The sequence below is a fragment of the Phyllopteryx taeniolatus genome, chromosome 18 (assembly GCF_024500385.1).
Source record: "Phyllopteryx taeniolatus isolate TA_2022b chromosome 18, UOR_Ptae_1.2, whole genome shotgun sequence".
NCBI classification, from domain to species: domain Eukaryota; kingdom Metazoa; phylum Chordata; class Actinopteri; order Syngnathiformes; family Syngnathidae; genus Phyllopteryx; species Phyllopteryx taeniolatus.
Window position 1 is genome coordinate 14842504 of NC_084519.1, and position 12288 is coordinate 14854791.

Sequence of the window (12288 nt, forward strand, 5' to 3'; positions counted from 1 at the left end):
CAGAAGGAGTGACTCGTTGTTGTCCGCATGCAGAACATCGGGAAAGGTTAAAATCATCACGTATTGATCTTTCTTTCCACCACAATTCCTTACAATTCTTTTGGTTAAGAGACACGATGCCCGTTTAATTTTCAAGCTCGCAAGCAGCTTCAAAATGTCTTTGTGCATATACGCACCTTTTTCCGTGTCATTTAAACAGCCGCCGTGATGGGCGTGGCCTGCGTTATCCTGCTTTTTCATTGGCTTGTGGGGCAGTTATGACTGAGCCCTATTAACACCACCAGTTGATATTAATTGATACAATTGATAGTTTCCGCTAAATCGTTAAGTTTGTTTGGAGCTTTATTTGTGTGTGCTCCAATCTGTAACATTGCTGTTGCCAAATCGTGATTCATGCTGTCACTTTGTGTCGGATGCAACAAAGCAACCCTGGAAACATAACTGAAACACAGGGCAGCAAATTTCACTCCAGAATGCCTTGGAAATTTCTTTTGTACCCTGTACAGACTGTAGACTTCCTGTGCCGGATTAAACAAAGCAGTCCCAGAACATAACTCAAACCAGTCTTTCTGGCATTGGGTGGCACATTTCCCCCCAGAATCTGTTGATAGTGGTCAGATTTAATTGCATCCTGCACCGACTCTAAACATATTGTGCTGGATGCAAAAAAAAAAAAAAACACAGAACATAACCAAAACCAATCTTTCTGACACTGGTCGGCAAATTTTGGTTCAGAATGTCTTGATAAGTCTTGAGATTTCATATTATCCCACAGCGCCACATACACCCTGTGCCAGATGCAGCAAATTAGCTCAAGAACTTAACTAAGACCCAAGCTTTCTGACACTAAGCATCACATTTTTGCTCCAGAAGGCCTGGATATTCTCGAGATTTCACTGTACCCTGCACTGACTCAAGACACTCCGTGCTGGAAGCAAACCAAGCTTTCTGACACCAAGCAGTGCATTTTACTTTGGAACGTGTCTCGATAGTCTTGAAATTTCATTGTACCCTGCTCCATCTCAAAACACCTTGTGCCGCAAGTAGTAAAGCAACCCAAAAACATAACTAAGACCAAGCTTCTTTTTGACACTTTGAGCTCGTTTCGCTCCGAAATGCAATGGAACTTACATTGGACCCTGGAGCTACTTGAGACTCCAGTGCCGGATGTAACAAAGCAGCCCCCGGGAACATAACCGCAACCAAACTTGCCGACACCGGGTTTAAGACATACCTGTGCTGGGTACATAATATTTTTTTCTTTTCTATCTTAAATGATCAGTGCGCCACCATTTTCTCCAATGCGTATCGTTTACTAATTGGTTATTCATTTTGTTGCATGTGTGAGGGGGGAGGGGGGCTTTTGTGTTTGCCGCGGTGAAGACACAGCAGCGGCTCCACTAGTCAGCTGTTGTGCTACACGGGCAGGGAGGAGCTGGATGTGCTTGGGCTGGATGACTCACTCTCACTCTCACTCTCTCTCTCTCTCTCTCTCTCTCTCTCTCTCTCTCTCTCTCTCTCTCTCTCTCTCTCTCTCTCTCACTCACTCACTCACTCTCTCTGTCTGTCTGTCTCTCTATCTCTCTCTCTCTCTCTCTCAGACACACACAAACATAACAAAAAGAAGAGCAGCTTGTTGGTCGGACGGCCGCCGCTCAGTCTCCACTGGAGGGCTACGCGAGCACCGGGACCACCAGCAGCACTAGCAGGGAGACCAAGAGGAGGCAGCCGGGGAGGGAACGAGCCGCACCGGACTGCATGCTGGACTGCTCTCGGTACTCAGCACCCATCCTATTCTTCGCGGATTTAAAAAAAAAAAAAAAAAAGCCTACCAAATCACGTTAAAAGCTAGCTACACTCACACCGGTTAAAAACGCGTCTTTTACTCTTGCGTCTCAAATTTTTTTTTTCGTTTTTAAGAAGAAGGAAAAAAAAAACCTCCCATTGGGATAGCTCTCATCACATTTATTCCACGCACAGCTGGAAACAGTTGTTAGCTGTCGTGGCTAACTCGCTAGCGTGCTTGAAACGTTAGCAGGTAAAAACATGACAAATGTGTTTTTATGTGTTTCTGTGTGTGTTGGGCTTGAAATACCCCAAAAACAAACAAAAAAAAAAAAAAAAAAGAAAAAGAGGAGAGACTATTGTTGTTTCCACGGTGGGTGGGTGGGGGTAGGCACCAGCTAGCTGTGTAGCGGGACAGAGGCAGAATGCAGCCGGGCAATGACAAAGCCAGTGCCCGCCGTGCAAAGGCTACTGGAGTGTGTGTGTGTTTTTAGCAGGTTGTGTACTGGAAGTGCCATATGTGTATGTTTATCCCAAATATTAGTGCTGCATGCAAGGTGTCATTGCTCAAGGTCTCTCCTCCAGCATCGTGGAGTCAAGATGTTCTGAATATGTTTTCATATGCATATATTTGTGTAGTTTGAATCCTTGCAGCCTGGTGTTATTTGCCTTAAACTGCAGATGCAAGTGAAGGAAAATAGTGGAAGAGTAAATTAAGGGACTATAAACATATTTTTCGGGATAGGCCGTTGAAATATCACAAGGATAAAGTTGTAATATTGCCAGGAAAAAAAAATAGTAATATTACAAGTATAAAGTTGTCATAGTCCCTGAAACTGAATTTATATATAATAGGGATACATTTAAAATATTCCTCGAATAAAGTTGTAATGTTAAGGGAAAAAGGTCATATTTTTTGGGACGGAATGTTGAAATATGAGAACAAAGTTGTAATATTGTCTAAAAATAATATAGTAATATTACAATAACAAAGTCATAATATTGCCACTATGTAAAATTGTAATATTACGAGAACAAAGATGTAATAGTGACAGAAAATAATATTGTAATTTTAAAAGAATGAAATGATTATTTTCTTCCAAAAAATTGGAAGATTATGAGAATAAAGTCATAATGTTCCCAAGAAAACAAAACAATATAAGGAGAATGTATTTGTAATGTGATAGCAATAAAGCAGTCTTTCTCTGGACAGAATGCTAAAATATTGCAAGAATAAAGTTATAAAATTATGAGAAGACGCACATTAATGTGACAAAGCTGATGTTACAAGGATAAATGCTTTTTTTTCGAGATTAAAGTCGTAATATCATGAGAACAAACTCTTAATGACATAATCTGATAGTCGTGTACCTGCGTTAAAATCACATGTATACTTTAGTACATTTCCCCATTAACGGCATGAACCACTTTTTTTCTCGTAAATTGTATTTTTTCTTCTGTATTGCAGTAAGTTAGCAGTAGCAAACGTCAATGGCAACATGTCTGTTGCGCAGTGTTTGATCACACGCACTCTCCTTATTTGTTCAATGTAATAACCCGCAGGCAAGCTGCCGGCTTTATTTGTTTTATAAACAGCTCCAACTGCATGTGTAACACTTTCCCGAAACTTTCGCTTTTTTTCACGTCGAATCACCTTCCCTAAGATGACACCATGTTGTTGTCGCGTGCTGCCATTTTAATTCCACTGCCTCAAAATGGAAAACTATTCAACAATGAATAGACAGAAATGCATTATTATACCCTTCCCTATTCGGGTCAGTGTTAAAGTAATTATACGATTTCGGAGTAGAATAATGCACATCACATTCTGTTTAAACACCACTGTGAACGTCAGCTTTACAGATGCCATATCTGTTCTGCAGGATCTATGTGGTACAGACATAGATCAAAGTCCTGGGAGAAACGTCAGCTTCACTAACTTTCGAAACGATAATATCCGAATGAATGAGGATAGTTTGAGTATTTGTTGAAAAGTCATTTGGGGCAGAATACTGAAAAGAGGAACCAAAAGTAGTGCAGACTTTGGGAACAAAGAGAATTAATAAAACGGAGAGTGCGGGTGGTGGTATGCATGGTGAGCAGAGAGCGAAGATGACGTGACATCGCTGACATCCAACGCGACGGACATTGTCGTGAATGTAGCTCAACTGCTGAATTAGTGTTCTCGTCTTTAGACAACCAAGCTAGTTGAGAATGCTGTGCCAGCCTGTCAGCTTTACAGATGCCATACTGCGACACATGGCGGAATCCGTCTCAGGAAGCGCCATTCGAGGTGTGGTGTTTATTCATTCACGCAGACGAGCAGTACTTTGTCGTTAATTAGGGCACGGCGTCTTTTAGCGGGGAGTTCTTCTCACTCACTCCTCTTTCCTGTGCCTCCTTTTTTTTTTCTCCCCGGTCACTTCCAGTTCCATCCAGTCACTCTTATAAATTCCCCTCACATCCACATCCCATGACGAGCTTGCATTATCGCCGATTTTGTCCGATGAGGCGGGGGTGTGTTCGGTAGATGTTGTGATTTGTGTGGTGTTTTCCCGAGCGGGAGGGAAGCGCCGGCCTCCTTCCCGGCAAGCTTCCGACTGTAAAGCAGCCAAATAAATCCCGACGGAGCGATTGATGAAATTCTCTCCCCTTCTTACCGTATGTCCTTTTTTGTCTCTGCAGGCTGGCCGAGACATGAGTGGATCCCGCTGAACGCAATTGATGCAGAACTGGTGAGTTGTTGTTTTTTTTCTTTTTACGACCGGTGATTTTTCTTCTTGTGTTATTATGCCTCAGCGCATAAAATTGCCTCGTCATTGCTATTCTTGGGTCCAAAACTAAAAATCGCTTATTACCCTTAAAGTGGTGCCTTGACGATTTTTCTGCTTTGACTTGCGAGCGCAGACTTAAGATACGAGCGCTGCGCTGTATTGTGGCAATTAACACAACTCGACTGACTTCACTATAAGCAGCACTTTGTCAAACAGTGAACAATTCTTCAAATTAAAAAGGCCTCAGATTTTTTTTATTGCCACTCCCAGTTGAAGTTTACTACCAAATTAAACATAAAACAAAGAGAATTACACATTTTGTATCTAAAGCAACCACATAGCTTAGCCTTTCGGTCTACTAGCTTGAATGCTAACGTGAAAAAGCGTCTGTTGTGGCACGATAACCCTTTTAAGCAACGGATTAAACACAAACGGTGTAGCAACACATGTAGACAGAAAGCAACTGCGCTCATAGTCATATTTTTTATCCTCTGCGATGCATGACTAATATTAGTGCTGTACTGATGAGCTCGGGGAATTGTAACGTGTCAATGAACAGAAAATCCTTCTGTCTTTCTGAAATTGCCCCCAGGTGGCTTAGGCGGACACATGGCTGGGGAAGGCTGGTGCAGATTAATTGCATTTGAATTCATTTCAATGGGAAAAGATAATTTTAGATACGATATTTAGTTGCGAGGATGGTCACGGAACAAATTAACTCATATCTCAAGGCACCACTGTGTTTTAAAAGAAACTCATCAAATCTTGACGATGTGGACATCCTGGTGTACGTTACGTTTTGTAGTTGTTTTTTTGTTGTTGTTTTCAATTCAGTACCTGAAGCCAGTTTACCTGAGCTCCATAAAATTTGGTAGACATGTCTATCATGAGCAAATTCACAAAAAAAGGTCTCAGGAAGCCAAAGCCCAAAACACACAGAAAGTAGCCATTTTCCTTTGAAGTGTCCATTTTAGGGTCATTTTGCCCATTTACAGAGGTCCATCAATGACAAATTCCTCCTGGAGATTTTGACCAATTGCTACCAAATTTAAACCACATATGGATACTGAACAGAAAATTTCCAGAATTTGGAGTGTCCGTCATTGCGTGTGGGCGGAGCAAGGCGTCAAAATTAGCCGTGTGGTGTACATGTGCCGCACCGTGACAACGGCGAAACAGGCCGCTGCTGCGAAGCTCCCCAGATAGACGGCGTAATGAGGCAGGGAAGTGATCGCTCTCCATACGAGGTTCTCTGCCTATTATGTAATCCGTATTAATGATGTCATCATGCATAGCGCGAGACCCGTTGGCCACCGGGGGCTGATTAGCGTTCAGGTGTTTTGCGCCTCGCGCTCTCCGCATCTCACGTTAATGTTTATCATTATTATGGTAACTAAAAAGTCCGATAACAGTCACTCTATTCTAGAAATACTGTACTTCTATAACTGTTGCTATAACTTGCATTTTTGTTTCAATACTGAATCCAATGCGAACCCAAGGTACTTACCGACAGTGACTTTTTGGTTGTACCCCTTCTACAGTATGTACAGTATGTATTCCAGCTGCAAAAGCCATTGAAAGCGATATGAGCCCTTTCTACGAGCGTTCTGTTCAATGCACAGAGGCACGCACGCCGGCTTCCCCCCGACGGCTCCGTCCACGGTGGGGATACACGTGAGCGAAATTTGCTCTTCCAATTAAACTGCCGACCTTCGTTCCAGGACGCCGGAATACTCGACGGCGTCCCATCCTCTGCTGGATTGCTATTATTACACACAGCCGGCCTGCTAAGGGCTCTCCAATGGAAATCAGAAAAAAAAAAATAGCAAGTGGGCAAATTATTATTATGTTTCTATAAATTAATGTAGAAATGTAGGAATTCTTTTCCCCCCTAGTATTATTATTTTGGGAAATTTTAAAATTTGCTCCAAATGTTCAGAAGCTACACAAAAATCCTAAAATCCATTAGGATAAAAATACGATTTAACAATATTCTTTTGTGGACGTTATTGAAAACTCAGTTAAAATTGTTATAGTTATAAATGTCAAAATCTTATTATTATTATTTAAAAATATATTTCGAAAATAATTAAAGTCAGATTTAGAAGTGCAACAATTATTCCTTGTCGACAACTAATCCATTATCAGATGAATCGACAACTATTTTGATCATCGATTAATTGTTTATAGGCCTTGTTTAACTTAAGATGATTCAAATCCTCTGAATTTCAGCCTCTCAACAGTAAATATTCTCAGATTTCTGTAGTCTTCCTTTAAAGCAGACTGATTATGTGTTTAATCAAAATAAAACATTTACAAACATCTGCTTTTATTTACTTTACAATGGTTTTTCTCATATGTTACAGACCAAACCATTAACTGAATCATAATTTATGTTGGTTCATTTTCAGGATTTTAAATAATGTGCAGTTTTTAAATAAAGGGATGGAAACCACATCCCCCCCAATTTTTTTTTATCTGATTCAATAATAAAAACAATTAAATATCGACAGATTAATCAAGTATTAAAATAATCGTTAGTTGCAGCCCTACTCAGAATGCAACATGATATTTTCACCTAATCAAAAAAGGACATTATTAAAAATATAATAATGTGTGTATGTGTTATACTGTAAAATACCTTTCAATCCCCATTTGCTATTCGCATTGACAGTAACTAATGACGAGCGACACAATCGAATCATTACTCCTTGTACTATTTGGAAATAAAGACATGTCATTGTCCAACAAAAAAAAAATCAAATTTGATTATGACTAAAATTAAACAGTTTTGGGGGTTGCAGATTTTGTTACAGTACCAGAAAGAGTATTCGCTGTCGCTTACGCATTTTGGCTTTCGCGTTTTGACAACCGCTTCTTGTAAGAACACTTATTTTTATTTTAAAAAGGCTTACCTTAACCAGAATCCCTCTCCGCCTCGCGGCCGTGTTCTGTTTTGCGTCGGTCTATGCGCCGTAAAATCGGTCGCCTCGTTCCGCGGAGATTATCGTCTCGGGGGAGACGGTTACGTATATTCGTGATTCATGATAAGCTACACCAGGACTTGGCGGAGGACGTAAACAGGAAGTAAATATGGCTTCGCGGCACTGTGGCTCTTGTCAACGTAAAGTACATAGTACTCCATGTTATTCTATGATTCAAATGCGAAAGTTATGATTCGGGATTCGTTTTTTCAAGCGGACTCGTGAATGAATCCGAATGACCTCTTATTCGCTCTAGCTCTAGTATGTATATAAAATACTGTAGATCTATAATAATGTGTGTATATATTAATTTTAAAAAAAAATAGTAACGTTGAAATTTCCGCTTATTAAAATGTTAAGATTTGTTTTTTAATTTCCCAGCAAATAATACATGAATCTTATTGACATACTGTAATATATGGAAATGGTGGTGGATATGTACAAAGGCGTACTATTTCTTTGGCCTTCGCGATTGTCTGCACTCTATTAAATTAATTTAACGAGCATCTGTCATTGTTGCAAGGGTTACTTCACGGCTCACTCGAGTGCTGTCTGGGCGTCAAATTGATTTGGATACATTGGCCTGGAAGTTAGCCGCTCGGACACATGACTCGCAGATGACTTGACAAGCGGCAGGAATGTTACTCCCTCATCTTTTCACCTCCCCGCTATGTGTGTGCAGCGAGCCCAACGTTACAACATAATAAGTCCGAGCAATTATGTAACATTTAGCCACCGATATGTAGAGAGCATGGCGCATTTGTGCCTATTGACTGGCATCCTCTAAAGCCGCTGGTCTCGCTCTTTAACCAGCGTAAAGCATTGAGCCAAATTTATGGCCAACATTTTCGACGCCATCCTTTGAACTTTATTGCTGATAAAACAAAAAAAACGAGGACCGCATTTGAGGATTATAAAGAGGAGCAATGGATTTCCGCAGCCAGCGCCAGATATTCGTCAGCAGCTACTTCTCGCCGCTGTCATTTAAACAAACATCTGGGCCCGGCGTATAAATCCATTATTAGGAGGCTGTCATAACAAAGTGTGAACGTTTGGGAAAGTACTGCAATCAAAGGCGCATCATTGCACAACCACTGTAGTGTTGTGAATGATCCTTCTTTTATAGAACTAGAAATGATTGTTTGAAACTACTTTATTGGCCAAGCTAACTTTACAAAAACGGAACACGTTTTTTTTTTCTTATTACAATGAAAGTAAAGAGTAAGTGTTTATTTAACCATATATACAACGGAACACCATCTGTTCTAGGACTACTTTGTTTGGATTTGGAAAAAAAAAAAAAATCCCATAGGAAATAATAGAAATACTGTAGAAATAATCTGTTCCCGGATCAAACCATCACTTTTAACAATTATTTTTAACCACATGGACAAATACATGGCCGTATTTTAACATTATTTTCTGTAATATCAGTCTTAGAGTTAACTACCGTTATTAATTTATGATATTAAATTCCCTGGAGGAAATAATAGAAATAATGCGTTCCTGGGACAAACCTTTAACACCTTTATGAGCCAGGCAGGCAGTCTTTAAATGACATTTTAACATTAACTGTCAGAAAAAGATAAAAAAAAAGAAGTTTAACCACTACTAACCTCTTGCGACATAACGTAGTGACAAATGTCATTCCGGCTTCTCTGTACAATATGGCCAAGTTCGCAAACCCTTGACAGTTTTTGTATAGTTTTGAGACTTCAAATTTTTCCAAGACTGTTGAGACTTTTGGAGGCCCATTCACCACATTTCTATTTAATACTGACTCATCCATCCGGTCATTAGTCGTACGTAAAACTGTGGCCCACATCACTGCTTTAATCACTAATTATGCAGCACTTTGGTGCCCGAGCAAGAACGTGTTCCGTGCCACGCAGACTTCATTTAGTCTTTAACACGGGAACTCCGTCAATCTTTTCACGGTGCAGGAAGTGATGTTCTCTCTGTTCGCTTGCTGACACACTAAAGTGAAAGAACAGAAATATAACACAGTCTGCGCTTCTGACACAAAGCTCCTGACTGCTTTATAAGTATGTGCCGGATATAATTATTCTTTCATTCCATTTAAGACCATCCTTTGGTGGAGACTGATTCATCTGCTTCTTGTTGGGTTTGCCTACAACCTAACCATATAACTAGACCCCACATTGAATCTTTTCTTAGTAATCTTATCATATTTTCTCATTTCTATTGCTTCAAGCTTTGCAAGGAGAGTATAGTCACAAAGAGTCATTTCTGCCAGTATGAAAGGATTAACTACTTGGATTTTGTGAAGGGGGCCACACAGTGGACTAGTGCTTAGCGCATCGTTCTGAGGTTCTGGCCTTGAATCTAGGCTCTGGCCGACTGTGACAGTTTGGATTCAAACAAAAATTTACTATAGGTCGAACAGATCTCAGTGGAAAACGTTCCTATTTGGACCCGAAAGAGCTTTTGCCCATTAAACCTCTTGAGCAGAAAGTGTTTCATTGTCCTTTCAAGAGGTCAGAGTGCTCTTCTGGTTAATTGATTTATCACTAGAATAAACTGTCCCCTCCATTCCGCAGCCTACTCTTTCCAATCTGGCAAAAACCCTCGCGCCAGCCCGGGGGATGCAGCTGTCTGACAAAAACACTGAGATTTGCTTTTGAGAGTGCCGATGTGTTTTTTATGTCTCGGAGGAGCCATATTAAAGAGGAAGATGGCTGACTTAAGGGGCCAGAAATACCCCCATGAGGTGTTCGGGGCAGCCAAGCGTCCCGCAGAGACCAGCGACTGACCCAGGGTTCCTGAAGAGAGGACATAATGTAGTTTGATGCTGCTTACCAAACATGTTGATTGTTGTTCCACTCAGAACATTACAGTATGAAACTTAAGCGATTGTAGCTTGAAATGTTTGTGATTCAGACCACAAAGTGGATTTTACGATCCTTGATGTCATTCCTTGTTTCTTTGGCTTCACTGGACCCCAAAGAGTTTCCCGAAGGATGAGAGTGGTAAAACAGAGTAGAAACCACAATATCTGTTGGTTTGGTTGTTTGTTTGTTCACTTGCACAATTGTGTAAAAAATGTGCATAGAGTAAAGACTTTGAGGAGGTGTTGTTATAGAGCAAAATAACTGAAATCGCTGCGCTTATTATTCTTGGGCTGAAAAATAGAAAAAATTAAATGGAAAATTAGCCCCCAATGCCAATTTTAACTGATCAACACAAAATTGGGTGGACAAGTTTATCAAAACAGAATGCACAAAAAAGGACCCATGGCTGGAAGGGAACTGGAAGCTGGTCATTTTGGGTTGAAGCGGCCATTTTGCATGGATTCCCGTGTTCATACAGTACTTTGACAAACTCCTACTTGGGAATTTGCCTGAATAAGCCCCAACACGAAGCAGAAGTGAATCAAACTCGATTTAGCTGTAAAAGCTCCCCCTACAGCACTGGAGTGGAACTGTATCCCATGGTATGTGAGGAGTTTTCAATTAAACAACTTTGTTGGCGATTACTCTGCCTTGGCGGAGGTCTTCGCTCTATGGCATGTTATTTGATTGCGTATAAACATCGCAGTTAGTGTGCCTGAGGCTATATTATATTTAGCAGAACCTATTTCAGGTAACATGGAGAGAATGTCACTTCCCTCGCTGTGTCCCATCTCGTGATACCTGTGGAAGATGATGTGTGTGCCTGAATGCATACGTGTGTGTGTCTGTTGTTTTAATCTCCTGGGGGATTGTGATTGGTTAAGTGACGCTGCTAGCTCTGCCTCTGTTTACACTTCTTAAATCCTCACGTAGTCCGCTGCCTTAATGATAATTGCACACGTTGCGTCCTCTCCAAATAAAGTGAACACACTGCATATACAGTATGTCCTCACGCAGAATGGATCTATATGATCTCGCTGGAGAGCCCTCGACAAAGATTGCCGCTCGATGTGTAGAGCGTTTATCCCCGCCATAGAGGCTCCATTGTCCTTGAGGGCGATTCACATAGAAACTGAGAATGTTGTGAGTATTGTGTGTGGATGTAAGTGTACAATACATACACTACGAACTCGCACTCTAAATTCCCATTTGATTTTTGTATTGACAGTAACGATTGACTTCCAAATCAGAATCGAATCGTTACTCCTTGTACTATTTTGAAATTATAGACCAACAAATAAAAAAAAACCAATACGATTACATTAAGCTAAAAAAAATAGTAGAAGAAAGTTGCGATAGATCTTTATTAATTTAATTAGTTTTTCACAGATTACAAAGAATAGCCTATATGCCCGTGAGTATTGTTATGTTACTTGTCTGTATGTATCAGTATGGCGTTTGTGTGTGAATTTTCGTTATTTGAAGGTAAATCCCCCCCGTGATGTCAATTGCTAATTTTAGCTAGCTCATCAACAGGGTTTTCCATTTAGTGTTAACATCAAGCAAGCTCGATGATCTTTCCGAAACGAAGTGTGTTTTGCATTGAAATATACATTGTGTGTAATTTTGTTGTTGTTGTGCTTTTAGTTTTAGAGTAAATGCCAACTGGTGTGTCATTAAACAGTAAAATGTAAGAACTTGGGTACACAACCTGCGCCATGGCACACTAATCGTTTTTGAGTTTTTGAGCTTGATTATTCGCCCAGCCCTAATATATACATGAAATGTAAAAAGGCAACAAGTATTTTTTTATAATTGAAAACAACAAATAGTACTGTATTTTTATTTTTTTGTTTAAATTTTATTTAAATGCATTTGACCACAATGTATATG

General features: G+C 40.2%; 1 protein-coding gene across 2 annotated transcripts in view; it reads left to right on the forward strand.

Annotated features, from left to right (window-relative positions):
- Positions 1 to 1601: 1601 nt before the first annotated feature.
- The window catches only part of LOC133468257 (1-phosphatidylinositol 4,5-bisphosphate phosphodiesterase beta-4-like), a 50277-nt gene continuing 39590 nt past the window's right edge, over positions 1602 to 12288 (forward strand). For both annotated transcript variants that reach the window (XM_061753937.1, XM_061753938.1), the window contains exons 1-2: positions 1602 to 1775; positions 4471 to 4520. The gene's annotated coding sequence lies outside the window, so the exon portion shown is untranslated. The remainder of the gene's footprint in view (positions 1776 to 4470; positions 4521 to 12288) is intronic.